The sequence below is a fragment of the Prionailurus bengalensis genome, chromosome E2 (genome assembly GCF_016509475.1).
Source record: "Prionailurus bengalensis isolate Pbe53 chromosome E2, Fcat_Pben_1.1_paternal_pri, whole genome shotgun sequence".
Lineage (NCBI taxonomy): Eukaryota > Metazoa > Chordata > Mammalia > Carnivora > Felidae > Prionailurus > Prionailurus bengalensis.
Window position 1 is genome coordinate 44,313,904 of NC_057352.1, and position 22,567 is coordinate 44,336,470.

The 22,567-nt window shown below is 44.9% G+C and overlaps 1 long non-coding RNA gene across 1 annotated transcript in view; it reads left to right on the top strand.

The window, feature by feature from the left end:
- Positions 1-21,851, top strand: part of LOC122495143 — a 40,115-nt gene extending 18,264 nt beyond the window's left edge. The window contains exon 2 of the long non-coding RNA XR_006300343.1: positions 21,537-21,851. This is a non-coding gene — a long non-coding RNA (uncharacterized LOC122495143). The remainder of the gene's footprint in view (positions 1-21,536) is intronic.
- Positions 21,852-22,567: the final 716 nt, after the last annotated feature.

Sequence of the window (22,567 nt, forward strand, 5' to 3'; positions counted from 1 at the left end):
GGTTATGTGGGTACCACACCAGACCCTAGTGTCTGCTTTCCATCTTTGCCTGGGCCCTTAGTGCTGTTGGGCTGTCTTCTTGCTTAAGCCCTGCTGGGAGAAGTCCCCATGCTCCACACTGAAGCTATTTCCAACTTTTTCAGGATTAGAACTTTCTCCTATGAGTGCCTGTTGCCAGAGCAAGCTTCGTAATTTGTAGGAAGTGGGGCCCCTTGCTTAAAAGGCAGGAATTGTCTTTTTCTTCTTCTTCTTCTTCTTCTCCTCCTCCTCCTCCTTCTCCTTTTCCTTCTTGTTTTGACCTGTAGTGGTGTTTTTATTTTTTTAATTTTTTAAAGTTTATTTATTTATTTTGAGAGAGAGAGAATGAGTGAGTACAAGGGAGGGGCAGAGAGAGAGGGAGGGAGAGAGAAAGAGAATCCCAAGCAGGCTCCTCACTGAGAGTGAGGAGCCTGATGTGGGGTTCAAACCCACAAACTGCGAGATCATGACCTGAGCCGAAATCAAAAGTCAGATGCCCAACCAACTGAGCCACCCAGGCGCCCCATGTAGCAGTGTTTTTAATTCGTTGTTTAATGTTGCACTTCCTCAGGCACAAGGGTGACTCACAGTTGCATATGTAGACCCTCACAGTGCCTAGGCCCTTGCCCTGTGATGCGTCACACACACCCAACCATGATCCTCCCTTCCAGGGCTGGTGCGGCCACTGGGTAGGGACAGTGGGCAGACAGCAGAGAACCTGTCCCAGGAAGGGTGGCCACAGGGGAATCGAGGTGCCCTCCCATTGGTGCATGCTCTCTTGTCCCATTGGACTTAGTTTACAAAGCATGAGCTCAAAAATAAAATTATTAAGGACTTTGAGGTAGCCACTATAGAGTATTAAGTCCTGAGTGGAGAGCCAAGCACAACTGCATGTCGCTTATCCATGAAGCCAGCCCTACGTGCCACACCCCTCAGACCCAGCTGCCAAGATCTGCTTGCCTGCAATATTCTGGATTAGCTGGAGAACTCACCGTGAGTGTGTTGAATTTTATTGGCACAGGCATCATGGTTTTTGCAAAAAGATCCCCAAATTGTCAAGTTTGGAGTTTGCATTCTTCCTTTTGCCCCAACGGCTTCAGTCACTTAACTTAATTCTTCTCTTGTTTTTCTTTGTTTTAATAATGTAACAGTATTTTTATTCACTAAGGTTAAGTCTTCAAGTACCAAAATAATGTTTAAAATTATTTGGGTGTAACTGGATTGCTCAGTCAGCTAAGCATCCAACTCTTGATTTTGGCTGAGGTCATGATCTCACAGTTCATGGGATTGAGCCCTGCATCGGGCTCTGTGCTGGCAGCATGGGGGCCTGCTTGGTATTCTCTCCCCCCCCCCCCTCTCTGCCTACCCCCACCTCAAAATAAATAAATAAACCTCAAAAAATAAATTAAAAAAACTATTTGATGGAAAAGCACGGCAACTCCCTCTAGAGACTAAGCCAGCTACAGCTCTATTTGGCTAATACAATGTGTGGCTCTTTGTCTAATCTTGTGAAATACAAAGTCGACATGATAATCACCAGTAAAAGTAAGGCAATTTTGATTAACACAACTATACTCCACCAGAAATAATAATAAGGCATGATGAGAAATAGTGTAAAAGCTAGTTTTGCAATATTTCTAAACAAATTTGTTTTTAAAATTGTAAGACTATTTTCTCAACAAATATTGAGAATAGAAATATTAATTTCATATTCTGTTCAATATGAGTATAAGGCATTCTCAACGTGATCTAAAATTGGATTTGGGTCAGAATAGAAAATTTGAAGAGTTATTTGGGCAGGGTGCCTGGGTGGCTCAGTTGGTTAAACATCGGACTCTTGATCTCATCTCACAGTTTGTGAGTTGAGCCCCATGTCAGTCTCTGCTGGGATTCTGTCTCTCCTTCTCTTTGCCCCTCCCCTGCTTGTTCTCTCTCTCTCAATAAAAAATTAAACTTAAAAAAAAGTTATTTGGGCTAACAGTTTTTTGCTATTCCTGTCCACTGAAATTTTCCAAAATACTGGGGTCTTTACGGCTATCAGTAGAGTTTGCTTAAAAAAAAAATGTAAAGGAAGCAACTGGGAACACCCACATGTTTGTTTATTCATAACGTAGCCACGCATTTTTATTAGTCATTTCTTAACTGATTCACCCAGAATCTGGGGGTCAGGTTCTGAATTTGTCTTATGATAAACAGAGAGGCAGAGCCGCAGCTCGCCCTGCCTGAGGGAAGGTGGCTGTGAGGTTAGAAGAAAAGCAAGGAGGGAAATTACATTTCTGTGACACTTGTTTAACACATCTCCTTATTTAATCCTCACAACCGAGCCACTTGCAGGTGGAAAAACTGAGGCACAGAGCAGGGCAGTCACTCAGTCGAGGCCCCAGTGTGGAGAAGCCCTAGAAGCTGTCAGTTCAAACTACTGTCTCCCTCAAGAACAGCAGGGAGTCTGGCAGTGCTGAGCCCAGTGGTCTGGGGGCAGAAACAGTGTTCTCTGAGTCTGGTTCTCCTTTCTCTGTTCTCCTTTCAGCTAGCCATCCTCAGTCACTTAGGGCCACACGGCTAGAATTGGCTGCTTCCAGAGGAAGGCCCCTGAGTGCTCTGTGCTGGCTGAGCCTTCCACAAGCCACAGAGGTTTAGAGGAAGTTCAGTTTCTCGGAAGGGGGGAGGTGAATGGCCCAGACAGCCTTTACCCAGAGCTCAGCCTGTGCAGAGCAAGCCATGCTCAGTGGGCGGGATTGCCCCAGGTAGCCTGACACAGGGCAGAAGGCTTTTACAGATCCGGAACTGAGGCCAGGAGAGAAGTGATCTGTCCAGGATCCTGCAGTAAACTGGCAGAGCCTGGCTCGGCGCTAGGCTGCTCTCCGTCTTCACCTTGGTTAGCCTGTGCCATGCAGCTGCAGGTGGTTGTGGATGGCACTTGTAGGACTGGTGGATGCTGGCATTGCCTTATCATTCTCACTTATTAGGAGCCTTGGAGCCACATTCTCCTTGGGAGTTGATAACATGTTTCTGAAATCAAATTAACTCTTTGATATCTCAGATCCTGGAATCTGGAATCGTTACATGTCTCATGTCTTGTCCCAACTCTGCTCTGGATTTTGGGTGACGAACAGATGGGAGCAGTTAATCTGTAATTCCTCAGGGCAAGATTTACTAACTGTATCTTTGTGACCTGCAGGAAGTAAGGAAATCTTCTGAAGTGCTATACCCACGGTGTGCCATGCCCCGGGGAGAATGTAGCTCAGGCTTTAAGGTGAGCAAGGTAGCACTCTCTTCAGAGCACCCAACAGGCTTCTTTACCCCAAGTGTGGAGCTGTCTTGGTCACTGTGGCTCTTCTTCCTGCTGGCCTGTCCCATCTGTCTTTGCTTTGCTCGACCTTTAGGGGCCAGCAGTATCTCTGAGATGCCTTGGGACAAGAGCACAGAAAGCCCAGATGAGAAAGATGCTCAATTTGATAGTTGTCCCCAGCTGAGTTCCCTGCAGTCTCTTAGGTTCCTGGCCTCAAGCCCCACTTAGTGACTCTTGACACCTCTCACCTCAGCTCCTGGGGTCTCCAGGAGGCTTCCCAAATTCAGTCATGAGTGCCCCCCAACTCTGTCTCTTGAATCTTGAGGTAGACCTGCCTCCAGCCCATGCCTGTTCAGGTGTCCTTGGTCCCCTCCCCATTCAGCTCCTGAGTGACCCCTAATTTCGTAACAAAAGTCCCTGTACTTTGCTCTCTTCCCTAGAGCCACACCATCATTGATCTTTCTTGACCAACTCCCATCAACTAGAGTTAAGAAAGCCTTGTGGGGCACAACCAGCTACTTTGATAGTTTGGCAGGTGAGTGTGGGGTGGGAGTCAGAGCTGCATCAGATAGGAGCCATAATAGCAGGAGGATGAGGAGGGTGGGTGAACAGGGGCTACCCAGGAGGCAGGCCATGGAAGTCCAAGTCTGATGTGTAGTTCACAAGGCAAGCTCTAATTGGGCACAGGCCAAGAAGGCCAAAGTCTAGGGAAGGGGGATGGGAGGCAAGTGGTGAGTGAAAAGCGGAGCCTGGAGGCCAGTTGCAGCAATTAAGGGTTTCTGGTTCTCGTGCATCTCAGCAGAAAATGTGTGGGAGATGTAGCCATGGTCTATAGTCCTGACTATCGTGTGCTGCTTGCATTGTCAGGCCCACCTTCTGAACTTCTCTGCTCACTTGTGTACTCCTCACTACATCCCTGAAAGCCCAGCCTTTGCTCCCAGCCCACACTGCTGGACCTCTGGCCCAAGGCTAGTACAGGAGCTGCCCTGCTAAGGCCAAGAGCGGTACATCAAGCCTTCGGGAGAAGCTCTGGTGGGGGCCCTCACTCTCTTTAGACTCCTTGGCACCCAGCCAGCCTTGGCCACTTGCTAAATCCTACCAGAATTCACACACACACACACTCACTAACTCACTCACTCACTCACTCACTCACTCACAGATACACTCCCCATACACATCTCTTTGCTTTTGGCTGAGGTGTCGACTGCTTCTTCCTGTATCTGGCCTTGCCCTATCCTGTTCTGAGTTCTTTCTCCCTTCACTCAGGGATGGGATTTTGGAGTTCTACCTGGGCTGCTTCTGGTATCCAACCTGGTCAGCCCTGTTCTTGCTTCATGACCTCTCAGGGCTAATGTTACAGGGCTGAGGCTGTGAGAACCATGAGGACAGGGGCCTCATCCATCTGAATGAGGCTGAATCCACAGTAACATCACATAGTAAGGGCCCAGTAAATATTTGATCAGGGGCCTGAGTTCCTAATCAGGTCAGGTCCCTGATGCCCCCTCCACCCTGTGCTGCATAGATGTACATCTGTGTGTGGTACACATTAAAGGTCAGGTACTGGGGCACTGAGACAGATAGCAGAGCCCTGTGTCCTTCCACACATGACTACAGTTGGCTTTAGTGCCCTCCTGTTCACACCCTTATTTCTCTGAATGCCAGCAGGGACCAAAGCTCTCCTGGGAAGACCGTATTCTGTTACAACACAAATGGGAAACGTGCTGTGCCAATGTGAGCCCTGGACAAGTGCTTGGTTAGAAGAGAGGCCTTCTAGTTTTGCCTTGCCTATTGGGATGGCCATTCTGGGCACATGATTTTAATTAAAATTCATCAGACTTTGCCTGGTTATCTGGCCAGGTGGTGAGCTGTTAGCTAGTGTCTCTTGGGTGAGAGATGTAGAAAGCAAGCTTTCCCCGCCATTCGGATGGCTGAGCTCAGTCAGGAATGTGTGGGAGGATGGGGAGTGATCCCAGGTTCTGAGCCTACAGAGACAGTGAGCTGAGGAGAGAACATGGATGTGGGCCTGAGCCAGAGAACAGAGCAAGGACTGTGGCATCCACAAAGGTCACTGGAGCACTGATAGTGACCCAGAGAGAAAGCTCAGACTGTCTGCCATGCACAGCCCCTTGTCCCTGCAGCCTGGCCCTTGTCACAATCAAGGTGAACTTCCTAAGGAAATGGAACCACATTAGAACCCAGCGGGGAGAGGATGACTGTCACTGGAAGAGTCACCCTGCTTCTCAGGCATGCCTGAAAATCTACCTGTAGGCAGTTTCTGGAAACCAGATAGTTTTGTGGATGCTGGTGATAGAGTGTGTGATTTAAAGGAACACCCAGAACGCCTGTCCATCAGGTGTCTAATTCCTTTGTCATTGTAATGTTGTGATATAATAAGAAATAGATATTTGGTCTTTGTCACTGGTTCCTAGCACAGAGCTTCTCAAATCCTTGCAACTTCCTGAGTGATAGAGGTGAGAGGGGTATTTTTTGTTACTCCTATAAGCCCTTGCAACCATACCTGAATTTATGTTGATGAGACGGTTCTTGGGGAATGGGGGTTGGTTTCCAGAGGAACCAGCATGTGATTAGAGCCTTGGAAACTTCAGTCCCTGCCCTGCACCCTCCCCCATCTCTGGGGAGGAGAAAGCAGCTGGGGATTGACTTAAACATCAACAACCAATGATTTAATCAATTTGTGCCTTTGCAAAGGAGCCTCCATAAAATCTCTGAATGAAGGGAGGATCAGAGAGCTTCTGGGTTGGTGAACACACTGAGGCGCTAGGAGAGTAGTGCACCCAGAGAGAGCATGGGACCTCCATACCCTTTCCCCAGACCTTGCTCTATGCAACTCTTCCATTTGGCTTTTCCCAAGTTGTGACCTTTTTATTTTTTTTTCTTAAAAAAAAATTTTTTTTTAACATTTATTTATTTTTGAGACAGAGAGAGAGCATGAACAGGGGAGGGTCAGAGAAAGAGGGAGACACAGAATCTGAAGCAGGCTCCAGGCCCCAAGCTGTCAGCACAGAGCCCGATGCGGGGCTCGAACCCACGGACCGCGAGATCATGACCTGAGCCGAAGTCGGACGCTTAAGCGACTGAGCCACCCAGGTGCCCCCCAAGTTGTGACCTTTATAATACACCGGGAACAGTGAAGTGTATCCCTGAGTTCTGTGAGCCATGTAGCAAATTATTGAACCTGAAAAGGGGCTCATGGGAACCTTTGATTTATAGCCAAGTTGGAAAGAAGTGTGGGTTACCTGGGCACCCACTACTTTCAGTTGGCATCTGAAGTATATGCAATCTTGTGAGCCTGAGCCCTTAACCTGCAGGGTCTGCACTAACTCTGGGTAGTTAGTGTCAGAATTGCCTAAGGTGAGGGGAAAACCCACACATTTGCTATCAGAAGTGTTGTGAGTAGAGGAAACAGTTTTTCCTTTAGTCATGTGAGTAGTAACCCTAACACGTAAGTCCATTTTAGTGTTGGATTTTTTTTAGAAACATTTTTTTATGTTTATTTACTTATTTATTTATTTATAAAATTTTTTTTAACGTTTATTTATTTTTGAGACAGAGAGAGACAGAGCATGAACGGGGGAGGGTCACAGAGAGAGGGAGACACAGAATCCGAAACAGGCTCCAGGCTCTGAGCTGTCAGCACAGAGCCCGACGCGAGGCTCGAACCCACGGACCGTGAGATCATGACCTGAGCCAAAGTCGGGCGCTCAACCGACTGAGCCACCCAGGCGCCCCTATGTTTATTTATTTTTGAGAGAGAGAGACAGAGCACGAGCAGGGGAGGGGCAGAGAGAGGGGGGCATAGAATCCAAAGCAGGCTCCAGGCTCTGAACTGTTAGCACAGAGCCTGACATGGGGTTCAAACCCATGGACCGCGAGATCATGACCTGAGCCGAAGTTGGATGCTTAACCAACTGAGCCACTCAGGTGCCCCTGGTTGGATATTTTTGAATCCAGCTTTCTTTCAGTAAGGCTCATGCTATCAAGGAAAACACACAGAGGTTGAGGGCAGGTCACACATGTTGGCAGGACTGCCAACAGGATGGAGGATTGCATTCTTAGCCTAGTTGAATGCCAAAAAATTAAATCCCTCATATAGAGTCAAGTGTTTAGCCCTCAGGAGTCAAGTACCTCAAGAGACTTCAATCAGGTCAGCGTAGGAAAGATTGGAATCTAGGTTTAGCCAGTTGCTGGAGGAGCACCTTGCACATAGCTTTGGCTTTCTGGCTCCAGAATTTGACGAGTCACTGTAGGTTATATAATGACCATCTTGTCTGACAGCCCCAACCTGAAGAGTAAGCCTGGGTAGTTCAGTTCCTTCAAGAGCCAAGCATGGCTCAGCACCTCCCCTCTTCCTTATCCAGCTCTGCAGCAATGTTGGGACTATTCCCAGAGTCAGTTGTTGCACATTCCACAAATAAGGCAGGCATGACAGTGGCGTACATGTCCCATGGTTGGGTAGATTCCTCCAGGAGCCAAATGTAATCACCACTGGCCTTCTGCTGCTGCCCAAGGAGTCTCCTCCATCATATGATGTCACCCTCTTCCTCTACAGGAGACTTGACACAGAAGATACAGCCCTTTCCCTTGAGAACCCTAGAACAAGTGAGAGAGGTATGGATGAGTAGGTGAAGAAGAGTGACTGGTCTCCACCAAGGGGCCAAGTGTGGACACCTTCTTCCCCCTCTTTTGAACAGTTTTATTGAAATATAACTTATGTACAGTAAACTGCATATATTTAAAGCATACAATTTGATGAGTTTGACATGTGTCTATTCCTGTGAAACCATTACCACAGTCAAGACAAGGAATGTATTCATCACTCATTTTCCTGTGCCCCTTTGAAATCCTTCATCCTTGTCTTTCCTGTCCCACTTAGCCAACCACTGATCTGCTATCAGCCACTGTAGATCAGTTTACATTTTCTAGAATTGTATATATGTGGAATCATAGTAGGTGCACTTTGTCTGCCTTATTTCATAGCTTCATTATTTTAGTGTTCATCCAAGTCATTACATGTATAAATAGTTTCTTTTTATCGCTGTGTAGTGGTCTATTGTGTGGATATACCACAGTTTGTTTACCATATCCAATTGTGGATGGACAATTGAGTTTTTTCTGGTTTCGGGCTACCACAAATATAACTTCTATGAATGTTCATGTACAAGTGTTTGAGTGAATGTGTGTTTTTATTTTTCTTGGGTAATTACCTAGGAGTGGAATGGCTGCGTCATATGGTGTATGTACATTTTAAATTTTTAAAAAACTGCCAAACTGGGGCACCTGGGTGGATTAGTCAGTTAGGCATCTGAATCTTGGTTTCAGCTCAGATCATGATGTCCCAGTTCGTGGGTTTGAGCCCCATGTCGTGTTCCAAGCTGACAGTGTAGAGCCTGCTTGGGATTTTCTCTCTCTCTCTCTTTCAAAATAAAAAAATAAATAAACGTAAAAACCTGCCAAACTGTTTTCCAAAGTGGTTGAATCATTTTATATTTCTACCAGCAATTTCTATGAGAGTTATAGTTGGCCCATATCCTTGACAACACTTGGTATGATAAGTCTTTTTAATTTTAGCCATTTTAGTGGGTGTGTAGTAGTATCTCATTATGCTTTTAATTTACATATCCCTAATAACTATGATGTTGAGCATCTTTCCATGTGTTTACTTGCCATTTATATATTTTCTTTGGTAAAGAGTTTCTTCAAATTTTTTCCCACTTTTAAAGTTGGGGTGTTCATATTAATATAATATATAAAATAATTATAATTTATATTATATTATATGTTATGATACATTAAAATATGTTACATATTATGTGTTACATATTATATAAAATTATATATATTATAAATATTTATAAACTATCCACCAAAAGGCTTGTATTCCAAATATATATTCAAATATGTTATATTTCTCCCTTGGAGTTTATTGACAAGTTCCGTGATGAAGTGGCACAAGGTAACAACTATGTTGAAATATCAATGAAAAGACTAATGTTTATATTTGTTTATAGATGGATGTATGCTTTGCAAATATTTTCTCCTAGTCTTTGGCTTACCTTTTCATTTTTGTAGCAGTGTATTTTGAAGTAGAAAAGTTTAAAATCTCGGTGAAGATTTTTAGATCAATATATTGATTTTTATCTTTTTTTTAATGTTTATTTATTTTTGAGACAGAGAGAGACAGAGCATGAACGGGGGAGGGGCAGAGAGAGAGGGAGACACAGAATCTGAAACAGGCTCCAGGCTCTGAGCTCTCAGCACAGAGCCCAATGAAGGGCTCGAACTCACAGACCGTGAGATCATGACCTGAGCCGAAGTCTGATGCTTAACCAACTGAGCCACCCAGGCGCCCCTTGATTTTTATCTTTTAAAGCCTGTGCTATTGTGTACTGTGTAGGAAATCTTTGCCAAATCCAAGGCCATCAAGAATTTCTCCTATATTTTCTTCTACTCATTTTGTAGTTTTTGTTCTTACCTTTAAGTCAGTGATCGATTTTAATTTTTGTGTCTGATGTGAGGTAAGAATCTAGGTTCATTTTCTTTCAAGATTCCTAGTGCTCTGGGTCAGTACTGTCTTCTCCCCACCACACCTCCATCTCTACCTCTTCATGAAGCCACCATCCTGTTCCAGTCTCTGATGTCTCATAAACTATTCAGCCTCTGACTTCTTGCTGGACACTCAAGCACTTGATGGGGATTGTGCTTTGGATGCTCTGGTGTTTCCCTCTGGCATTGGCCACGGAGGCAAAGACCAGACGACATCCTTTTGTGGCCATTCCGCGCTTGATGGTCATGTGGTTCTGGTGATAATTTGCCTTCCCTGACATCTGTTTCCTGTAGTGACAGCCAAAGGATCTGGAACTCCCCAGTGGGAGAGACAACCACTCTTAGGGTTCTAAAAACCAACTGGAATCTCAACCTGCCTGACATCCTTGTTGGCACTTGCAACAACCCACGTGTATGGAAGGGAGGCAGTCTTTCTGAGTGGGACCAGCTGTTGTTGTTATCATCATACCAGGAGTGAGCAAACTGAGGTGTCATAAGATTCAGTGACCTGTCCAAGATCACTCAACTGGCTCATCACAGAGTGCCTTAATCCCTGGGTCCACAAAGGACCCAGGCTCCCAGGCCAGCAGTTTCCACTCTATAAATGTGGCAAGTTGCATGTGGGATTTTCCTTCCAAAAGGACAAACTAGTCCCGTGTTCTTTTATGGTTTCAAAGAAAAGGAACTTCAATGGGTGAAAGGTTTTAAAGAGCATACTTAAGGTCTTGGGTGTAAGTTGAAGAACTAGGTTTGGGAGAGGCTGGTTTTCCCTTTGTGAGATGGATCTGGGCTTTATTTTTTCTTCTGCCCTTTGTTGGGTTCAGAAAGGAAGTGCTCCTGTAGGGTTCAGGGCTCAGTACATAGCACTGAGACTGTGGAGGAAAGAAAGTAGGGGCTACCTGATGTATATTCCCTTCAGTCCTGCACTCATCAGGCCCTCCACAATGCCTCACTGTCCCCATGAAGACCCAAGTTTCTCAGCCTGATGTCATCAGCCTGGCCCACTTCCAACCTCAGCTTCTTTTACCTGGCTCCTTCATCTAGCCTCCATCCACCCAGACAGGCTGGTGGCCTCAGGGACATCCATACCCTTTACCTGGTGTGCACTTTTCTCATCCCTCAGTTTTGTGTACACGAGTACCCCCTGCACTTGGTCCCTCATGAGCCAGCTTGCATTTCAGTTTCTGTCAGCTGGTTGGGCCTGCTCCTGCCTTGGCACCCTCAGATGTACTAACCCTGTGTCCAAGGCTCAGTCTTGCAGAACCTCTTCCCCTGTGGCCTGAAACTGGTAATTAGGCCTCATCCCATTTCCGTGTTCATAGCTTTTCCACGGGACTTATCTCTCCACCTAGATTGTCAGCTCCTTCTGGACACGGACAGGTCTGTACCTTCCTCATTGCATTATAGCCCCTCAGCACCTGGTGTCATCCACACAGCACCGTATCTATATGGATTGCTTCAATTGGGTCTGAGTCTTGGCAGAATGGTGGGAGGTTTGCAGTGTATAGTTTTGTTATGAATTCTGGAAAGGAATTGTAAAACTCTGTGTGATGGTACAGAGATGCATACCACTGTCCAGGCTGGAGACTTGGGGTTAATAGAAGCCAGTGTTCACCTCTGAAGGTGAGAGGGGTAAGAAGGTCCACATAAGACAACTCCTAAATTCAGAACCAGCCTTTAGACCACCCAGGAGTGCCCATGCCCACAGAAACTTCCCTGTTGCTTCACACACAAGGAGAGCATGTGACTGGGAGGGTTACACAGCACAGGCATGAATGCTGTACATGCCAAGATCCAGGAGAATGTGCCCTGGTCTCCCAAGCTGTGCTTAGGAAGGGGGAAGTTGTTAGATGGGCACAGAGTTTCAGGTTTGTAAGATGTAAAGAAGTTTGGAGATGAATGATGGTGATGGTTATATAACAGTGTGAATGTACTTTAATGCCATGGATCTGGACATTTAAAAATGGCTAAGATGGGGGTGCCTGGGTGGCTCAGTCGATTAAGCGTCCAACGTTGGCTCAGGTCAGTGAGTTCAGGCTCCCATGTCCGACTCTGCTGACAGCTCGGAGCCTAGAACCTTCTTCAGATTCTGTCTCCCTCTGTCTCTCTGCCTCTCTCCTACTTGTGCTCTGTCTCTCTCTCTTAAAATCAATATTAAAAAAATTTTTTTAAATGGCTAAGATGGTAAATTTTATGTTATGTGTATTTTACCACAACTGAAAAAACAAAACAAAACAAAACAACAACAACAACCTTGAAAGCTAGCTAGCTTAATGCTTAAGGGCATGGGACCTCTGAGTCAGACAAACAAAGCCAGGTTTGCTGCTTTTATAGTTGGGCAACCTTGGGCAAGTTAGTTCATTTCTCAAAGCCTCAGTTTCCTCATCAATGAAACTGGGATGATGTTAACACCAACTTGTGGAGTAGCTTTGAGGAGTGAATGGAGGTATTGCTGCACCAGGCAGTTGTTAATGCGGTGTCTGAGTCTCTTGCCTCAGGGAGCTCAGCACTGCTGGGGGTTGTGGGAGAGGGCACCGGAAGGGACAGGCTGTGAAGCCTGGTAGCATTCAGATGTCTAAAGTGGACAAGTAGTGTGGGGGCTGTGTCAGGAGGCAGTGGGGGTCCCCTGGGGAGGGAGGGTGACTTTCCGCAGCCGTGCGGAGCAGGGAACAAAACCCGGCTCCATTACACACACACACACACACACACACACAATGTGATGTTGAATCCTTTATCCTATTTTGTGCTTTTTATTCTTCTTATCTTTTTTGTGTTTCTCTTATGGACTGATTTTTTTTTTTTTTTTAGTATTATTACTGTCTTTTTTTCTCCTCTACTAATTAGAAGTTACACATTGTGTTTCTTTTTCTTTTTCCTTTTAGTGGTTACCTTGAAATTACCACATGTATACTTACCAAGGCCTGAAGTTAGCTAGTTACTTTACCTTCCTCTGTGGTAGTGCAGAACTTTAAAGCATCTTAACTCTGTTTTCCCCTTCATTATATGTTTTGTGCTTTAATTCTGTCTTGTTTTGCTATAACCTCACAAGACCTTGTAATTATCATTATAGTATAAGCCAACATTTGTTTAGTTTTACACACATATTTACTACTTTTTTGGCTCTTCACGTCTTCTTATATCTCAGATCTTCCATCTGGGATCATTTTCTTTCTGCCCAACATACATTCTTTACAATATCCTTTAATGAGAGTTCTCCGGTTACACATGCTCTCAGTTTTTGTTTGTCTGAAAATGTGTTTGCTTTGTGGTCATTCATGGAAGATGTTTTCCCTGGTTGAAGAATTCTGGGTTGTCTGGTCCCTTCCACCCCCAGCTTCTGTTGCCATTGACAAATGAGCTGTTGGTATAAGGTATGCTACTTTTTCTTTGCTATTCTCTCTCTCTCTCTCTGTCACTGTCTCTGTCTCTTATGTTTGTGTTCTGCAATTTACTATATGTGTTTCTTTATTTTCCTCTTCCTTTTTAAAATCCTGCTTGAATTTTCTTGGTATTCTTGTCTCTAAATGGTATCTCTTATCAGTTCTGAAAAAATTCTAAGCCAGTATCTCTTCAAGAATTGCCTCTCTCCAGGGGCGCCTGGGTAGCTCAATTGGTTAAGCTTCTGACTTCCACTCAGGTCATGATCTCCTGACCTGTGAGTTCGAACCTTGCATCCGGCTCTGTGCTGATGGCTCATAGCCTGGATCCTGCTTTGGATTCTGTGTCTCCCTCTCCCTCTGCCCCTTCCCTGCCCACACTCTGTCTCTCTCTCTCAAAAATAAGTAAACATTTTTAAAAAATTAAAAAAAAAAAGAATCGCCTCTCTAGTCTCTCTCTCCTTCTAGAGGGGAATCTTAGGCCATTCTTTTCCATGTCTCTGAGCCCTTCCTCTGTATTTTTTTCTTTTTTTAAATGCAAATGTTTATAGCAACATGCTTCTTAATAGCCAAAAAGTAGAAACAACCCAAATGTCCATCAACAGATGAATGGACAAATAAAAATGGCATATCCACACAATGCAACATAACCCAGCCATTGAAGGAATGAAGTATGGCTACAGCTACAACAGGGATCAACTCTGAAAACTTTATGCCAAGTGAAAGAAACCAGACACAAAAGGCCACTTATTGTATGACTCCATTTATATGAAATATCCAGAATAGGCAAGTCCACAGATACAATAGACCCGCAGGGTCTGGGGGTAGGAGAGAATGGGGAGTGATTATTAATGGTATAGAGTTTCTTTTTCAGGTAATGAAAATATTCTAAAATTAGGTAGTGGTGGTGGTTGCATAACTCTGTTAATACACTAAAGACTACTAAATTATATATTTTATTTATTTAATTTTTTTTAATGTTTATTTATTTTTGAGAGAGAGAGATAGAGTGCAAGTGCGGAAGGGGCAGAGAGAGAGGGAGACACAGAATCCGAAGCAGGCTCCAGGCTCTGAGCTGTCAGCATAGAGATATGGGGCTCCAACCCATGAACTGTGAGATCATGACCTGAGCCAAAGTCAGACACTTAACCAACTGAGCCACCCAGGTGCCTCTAAATTGTACATTTTAAAGGGATGAATTTTGCAGTATGTGGATTCCATATTTTCTGTCTTTTGGTCTCTCTCTGCTCATTCCTCTTGCTTTCTTTCTCATCCATCTGCCAGTTTGCAAATGGCCCCTTTAGCTAAATCTAATCTTCCACTGCATTTTAAAATTACAGTTATAGTATTTTCGTTTCTGGAAGTTCTGTTTGCTTCTTTCTCAGATCTGTTAGGTCATTCTTTATAATTTCCTATTTTTTGCAGATATTTCCAAACTTGTCCTCTATTTCATTAAACATATTAAATATGGTTGGTTTATAATCTGTGCTTGGCAATCCTGTCATTTGAAGGTGTAGGTTCATGTGGGCTATGTGCTGTCTCTTCTGGTTCTTGTTCATTGTTTCCTCATGTGCTTGGTTATTTCTAGCTTGTGTACCACTCAGTATATTGGAAAATTTATTAGTGGGTATTTGTTGAGGCTTAGGATGAAGATGCCTTCCCCCAGGTAGGATTTACACATCCTTCTGCCAGGTGCCCCACAGTATTAGCAGTGCAGGAGTACTTTGAACTAAATTCATGACTTTGGGTTTTTTGAACCATCCCAATGATGTGAAGTTGGGCTGCTACTCTGTGTGAAAGTCAGCTGATGGTGTAACTTCTCAGGAACAGCCCCTTCCCCTTCTTTTTCATTCTCTGGGTACCAGTTTTAGGGTACCAGTTTAATCTGGGAGTGTCTTTTGGTAGATTCCTTACTTGGGTCAGGTCCTGAGTTTTGACATTTATCCACATTGCCCCTCAAGGCCATTAAAACTGAGATTCAGATATGCCTATATTAGCAGAGAGCCAGAAGGACTTCAGTTTTCCTTACTTCTCTAGGTTTTTGCCTATCCTTCCATTTTGACCATATTCTTTTTTCTTTCTCCAGTTCTTCATTGTTCTCAAGAAGGCATTTTTCATGTTTCAGCCAGCATTTTTTGTTATATTCAGCAACTATATTTCCTAAAACAGAAGTTGGCAGATCTTCTCATGCTATTTGACCTTACATAAGTTACTTCACTTCTCAGGAGATGTGCCTGACCAGCAGCTCTAGTGCTGGGGAGCATGAAGAGCCTCTCAGGAAGTCTGGACCATGGCCTCAGTAGTATCTCTGGAAGTGCCATTAGGCCTATTAGGGTATTAGACTGCAGATGGTTTGGGGTGCCTTGGCTTACGAGCTGAACTTCTGGGAAAATCACTCCCCCTGGGTCTAGAAGGCTACTGGTGAGTGTCCCTTCTCAGAGGAATTGGCTTCCTGGGGCCAGGAGGCCAGGAATGTCCATCCCCATCATGGGAAGCTGCAACAAGAGACTCCCCTGGGGGCTAAGCAGGCTCTTCCTAGAGTCAATTCTGACCTTTCTTCCCACTCCATTACAGCCCCCCACCTGGCCACCCCTGCCAGCCCAGCTCACAACAGTTCTCCCTGACACCAGAGGGTTTTGTGTTTCCAAGGCCACAGACACTGTTTTCTGTGGATAACGTTTTCTTCTTCTTCTTCTTTTTTTTTTATAATTCTTTTTAATGTTTATTTATTTTTGAGAGACAGAGAGAGAGACAGAGCTTGAGCAGGGGAGTGGCAGAGAGAGAGGGAGACACAGAGTCTGAAGCAGTCGTCAGGCTCCGAGCTGCCTGCACAGAGCCTGATGTGGGGCTTGAACCCACAAACAGTGAGATCATGACCCAAGCTGAAGTCATACGCTTAACTGACTGAGCCACCTAGAAGCCCAATAACATTTTCTTCTTAATAAGAGCTCCCAAAAGGGGCACCTGGGTGGCTCAGTTGGTTGAGCATATGACTCTTCATTTTGGCTCAAGTTGTGATCCCAGGGTCATGGGATCAAACCCCACGTCGAGCCCTATGTCAGGCTCTGTGCTGAGTGTGGAGCCTGCTTAAGACTCTCTCTGTCTCTCTCTGTCTCTCTCTCTCTCTCTCTGTCTCTCTCTCTCCCTCTCCCTCAGCCCCTCTCCCCCACTTGCATGCACTCTCTCTCTCTAAAAAAAAAAATAGGGGTGCCTGGGTGGCGCAGTCGGTTAAGCGTCCGACTTCAGCCAGGTCACGATCTCGCGGTCCGTGAGTTCGAGCCCCGCGTCAGGCTCTGGGCTGATGGCTCAGAGCCTGGAGCCTGTTTCCGATTCTGTGTCTCCCTCTCTCTCTGCCCCTCCCCCGTTCATGCTCTGTCTCTCTGTCCCAAAAATAAATAAACGTTGAAAAAAAATTTAAAAAAAAATAATAATAAAAATTAGAAAAAATAAGAGCTACCAAAACTCAGATGACACTGCAGTATCCTGTCCCTTCAGACCATTTGGTGTTGGTTAGGGAACCCCCTGTCCTTTCCTGAGCTTAACCTCAGTCATTCCTGTCCCTATGGCCCTTATATCAGTTCCCTGGGAGGTGAGGTCTGGACACGTCCACTCTGACAATGTGTATTACACGGTCCCTGCCTAGAGAGACCTTTCTAGATTTCCATCGGGTGGGGTAGGCAGCAGTTTGGAAATCATTGCGCTGGCTATAGAGCAGCCCAGGTCTGGAAGAAAGAGCAGTTCTATGATCCAAAATCATTATAGACTACATTGTATAAAGCAACCAGTTTCTTATCAAATGCGGCACTTATGCTGTTTTACTCATATGAATGTATAAAATAGACAGCTCTTTAAATAAGCTCAAACAGCTAAAAAAAAAAAAAAAAAAAAGAAGGTGCATGCCCTTACAAAATAGAATATGAGATTCAAATGCAGATAAAATACATCAATTAAGGAGCCCTAGTCAGTCCCTGGACTACCGCAGTTTATACCCTTTAGAGAAAACAACTGTTCTCCAAAGGTTCAGCTACATCCTAATTATCCAGTGGGGAATCAGTGTGTCTTTGGAAGAAAACATTAACAAGGGCTTTTAGCATTAGCTATCTCCAAGAAATCCCCTGCAGAGACAGAGGGAGGAGAATTAGGCCAGTGCCAGACTCCAGGCGCACATTCTTGTATCAAGAGGCCAATATTACTGCATCTTTTTCTTTTTTTTTTTTTTAATTTGGGGAATTTCTCTGGAATTCTTTGAATAGCAAAGTTTGTACTTCTTTTAAGGCACATCTTATCTCATATCTTAAGACATTTCTCTCGGATTTGCTAATCTTGTTTTCTTGGCCTGGGCTTCCCTTTCACCCTTTATCCGTCTGGCAAACCTCTTTTTATTACTCAGAGACTGTTGAAACAGCCCCTCCCCACAAAGCCTTCCCTGACCCTTGACACTCCCGGTAGAAAGACCAGCTCATCTAATTCTGCTGGAGAGTGAGATATGAATGATAATGACATAATCCTGATGCTGTTCCCACTTTGCTCCTGCTACACCTGCTCTGGAACATCTTTGATCAGTTCATAAAGCACTCTGAATTGTGTTGTGTGGCCACTGTGCTGTGAGCCCTTTGCCCTTGCCCTCACTTTCGACATCCCTAAGCACTCTCACTGGACCTGGCTCTCAGGCTGTGAGGGTCAGTGAGTGTCTGAGTGCTGGCTGCAAGCCTCTGTCTGGTAAGGTATTCATCTCTCTTCTTTGAGATACCTAGCACAGTGCTCCACATGCAGCAGGAACCTAAGAACATTTGTGGATTGAAAGAAAAGAAGTGAATTACAGACGCTTTGCCATCGAAGATGCTGAGGTGCCAAGAGTTTTAGCAACTTTTCTAAGCTAGAGTGTGTGGGCTTAGGAATGAGTTTGTAGGATCTCACTTTGGGATGCCAGCTTGACAAATTTTCAAACAATGTGACATTAGAAGGCCCATCTCCAAGAGAGGTGCCACAAGATACCTTCTAAGAGAGGCTGACCTTTAATGAGCCCTTTGGTGGGAAGCCACTTACTTAACCAGCTGGGATGGGACCCAAGAGCAACAAGGTCATGGCTGGTTCTGCTCAAGAGTAAATAATGGGATCGGCCCCGGTGGTATCACTTGTATTTTGAAAGAAGAATTTCACTTATGATTATCTGTCTGTGGCATCAGAAAATAGTTTGATGATCATTGGACAAATGATGCATTTCTGACTTGGGCCCAGGCTTGTTACCCCGGGGCAGTGCCTCTGGCTCTTGGCTGTCCCTCCTCCTGAGTATGCTCCAGTGGTGCGGGGACTTTCAGCCCCTGGCACACACATGTGTCTCTAGTTACCAATCTAGATGCTTGTGGGAATACCCATCATTACTGGGTATTTATTCTCCCAGATTTGATCCTGAAGACTGATTTCCTCTGGGCCGACTGTACTAGGCCCTGGCACTGTTCCCTGATTGATCAGGAAGAGTGGGAGCTCTCTTCCACCTGTGTAGCCCAGCTCCTAATAGGTTACAGCTGAATGGGAATGCCAAGCCTGCAGGGCTAAATGGAGAAAGGGTTGCCCCCACACAGTCATCCAGTCAGAAGGCTGCGTAGGACCCCTGAACCCGTGGAGGAAGAGGTGGCCAGGACTGCTGGGCAGTTACTCAAGTCATCAGGGCTCATGGGGTTCCTTTTGCAGTGTTTCTCTCTCTTACTGTGTCCAGGAGTCACTGAGGGGCCTGCCGCCCATTCCACCCCTCGGAGCTGTTAGCTGCAGATGGAGTCTCTGATGCCATTTTTCACCAGGCCTGGGGAATGCAGGCAAACAAACAGTTGTTGGAATTTCCTGATGAGCCTTGGAGCAGAGTCCTCAGCTCCTTGTGTGGGGAATAAGGGGGCCCACCTTACCCAACCCCACCCACCTGAGGCTCTGGCTGAGTCCTAATAGTATAATCTCTTCTCTTTCTAGGGAAGCAGTCTGCCTCTCCTTGGAGGCTGTGCCTTCTGCCCTTCCTGGCTCTTCCCACCTCTTAGCTCCTGTTCTTCTGAATCTCTCATGCCCCGCCCCATGCTGACCCACCCCACTTTCTTGGGCATATTAAATTCACTGAATAAAGCCTCACAGATGCCCATGGGCCTGGCACAGACAAGACAGGGATGTATGTGATGCTGTCGCTAGCCTCAAGGAGCCCATAGTCTGCTGGGATGAACGGATGCTAACAGCAAATTGTGTACCTGGACTGTGGAGTACAGAGGAAGTTGCTGTTCACAGTGACCTGCTAGGGCTGGGAAGGCTTCTGTGGAGAGAGCACTACTGAGCAGGGCCTTGACAATGGAGTAGGAGTTTTCTGGGTGGTTGAGGCAGGAGACAGCCCTGCTGGCAGAGGGCACAGCGTGCACAAGTGTAGAATAGCATGGTACATTCAGGGAGCCACAATTGATTCATTGCCACACAAGAGAGATACAAAAGATGAGTCTGGAAAGGGTGACCAGGCTGCTAGAAAGGACTTGCAGACTGAGCTGGGTGCTCCTTATATCCTGAGGGCAACAGAAGACCACAATGGGGATACAGGGAGACTCTGCCCTTTCCTCTTCTTCTTTTTAAGTAGCTTTATTGTTATAATTAGTGTATATAAACTTTATTAAGTTATATATTATATATATAAACTGAACATACTTCAAGTATACAATATGGTGAGTTTTAACACATGTGTCCACCTGTAATACCATAACCACAATCAACATAATGAGTATATCCATCACTCCCAAAAGTTTCCTCATGTCCCTTTGTCATCCCTCCCTCCCATCCCCACTATCTGTAGTCAACCACCCATCTGTTGCCCTGTCACTGTAGATTAGTTGGCATTGTCTGAAATTTACATAAATGAACTCATCTAGTATGTAATATTTTTATTTGTTCTTCTTATCAGTCAGCATAATTGTTTTGAGATTCATCCATATTGTGTATATTAACAGTTATTTTCTTTTCATTGCTAAGTAGTATTCTGTTGCATGAATGATACAACAATTTGGCTATCTCTTTACCTATCAATGGACATTTGGGTTGTTTCCGCTTTCAGGCTACTACAAATTAAGTTGCTATGGATATTTGTGTACAAGTGTTTGTGTGAATATGTGCTTTTATTTCTCTTGGGTAAATCTCTAGGAATGAAATGGTCATGTCATATGACAGATGTATGGGTTTTTTTTTCATATTTTTCTTTTATTTTTCTACCTGAGTACTTCTACCTTTGAAAACCTCCATCTTGTGTGTGTGTGTGTGTGTGCACATGCATGCATTTATTTATTTTATTTTATTTTATTTTATTTTATTTTATTTCATTTCATTTCATTTCATTTCATTTCATTTTTTAAATTTACATCCAAATTAGTTAGAATATAGTGCAACAATGATTTCAGGAGTAGATTACTCAGTGCCCCTTACCCATTTAGCCCATCCCCCCTCCCACAACCCCTCCAGTAACCCTCTGTTTGTTCTCCATATTTAAGAGTCTCTTATGTTTTGCCCCCCACCCTGTTTTTATATTATTTTTGTTTCCCTTCCCTTATGTTCATCTGTTTTGTCTCTTAAAGTTCTCATATGAGTGAAGTCATATGATATTTGTCTTTCTCTGACTGATTAATTTCACTTAGCATAATACCCTCCAGTTCCATCCATGTAGTTGCAAATAGCAAGATTTCATTCTTTTTGATTGCCGAGTAATACTCCATTGTATATAGGTACCACATTTTCTTTATCCATTCATCCATTGATGGACATTTGGGCTCTTTCCATACTTTGGCTATTGTTGATAGTGCTGCTATAGACATTGGGGTGCATGTGTCCCTTCGAAACAGCACACCTGCATCCCTTGGATAAATACCTAGTAGTGCAATTGCTGGGTCATAGGGTAGTTCTATTTTTAGTTTTTTGAGGAATCTCCATACTGTTTTCCAGAGTGGCTGCACCAGCTTGTATTCCCATGACAGATATATGTTTAACTTTTATTTTACTTAAATTTTTAAAAAATGTTTATTTATTTTTGAGAGAGACAGAGCGTGAGCAGGGGAGGGGCAGAGAGAGGGAGACAAAGAATCTGAAGCAGGGTCCAGGCTCCGAGGTGTCTGCACAGAGCCCATTGTGGGGCTCAAACCCACAGAACTGTGAGATCATGATCTGAGCTGAAGTCAGCGCTCAACCAACTGAGCCACCCAGGTGCCCCATGTTTAACTTTTAAAGAAATTGCCAAACTGTGTTTTATATTCCCATACATATCTTTTTCTGACTGCCTACAGACTGCAGGATGAACCTTCAGAACTGAGTCTCCTTTGGATTTGCCCAGCTAGTGACTACAACTGAAGCCCTGAGACATGTACTCCTTGGGACCAGGAAAGGTAAGAAGGGCATCCTGAAAATCCTTCCTGAAGATGATAAGACTTGGCATCATTTCGAGAGGCTTACTTGTCATTGATACTGCCCCAGGAGCTGGGGGAATTGAGTGGCACCTGAGGATAATGAACTAAGGACACCTCTGGCTCAGAACTTGAGAAAATCCCTCTGGACCCAAAGAGGCCACAAGCCCACAGATTAAAGCCCAAATTCTACAGAAATGAATTTTTGTGTAAATAAATGATTTTAGCTTATGTTGGATTGGGGCCCCAACCACTTGTGGGAGTGGCCGTGGTCTCTGGGTCAGAGCCCTGTTCTAGGGAGGTGGCATCCCAGCCACACTGTTCTAGGAAGAGCCATAAAACTGAGGGTTCCAGAGCTCTGCAGACCTCCCAGGTGAAGGTTGCTAATATAGGTACATTCCCCACAGATAGGAGCTGTGGAGCAGTATCAAAGAGTAGAGAGCAAGACCAAGTCTGTGTCCTTCTGGCCACTGCTGGGGCCTGGCTTTTTTGGATGCTAATGTCTGTAGGGAGTGAGCCCTGCCAGAGTTTTGAGTGTGCTGTTCATTCATTCACATTCATTAGTGCCTCTTTGGAAGTAGAGATGACTCAGGCAAGTTGGGATCAGGTTGTGAAATCTTCCAGTCTCTGCCAGACTTTTGGATGGATTTTATGGAAGGGGCATAACCTGGTGATTATATCAGGCTTATGTTTTAGAAAGGGGCCCTGGCAGCCAGTGTGGAGGATGGATTTGAGTGTGGCAGACCTCAGGTAGGGAGGTCATTAGGAAGAGGTAAGGGAAGATCGGAGTAGGCAGTGGCGGTGGGAGGACAAGGCACTTGGGACCAATGTGTGGTTGAGAAAGAGAAGAGTCAACACCACCTCACGGCTGTTAGCTCTCTTCTCTCATGACTTTAGTGACATTGCTGTCTCCC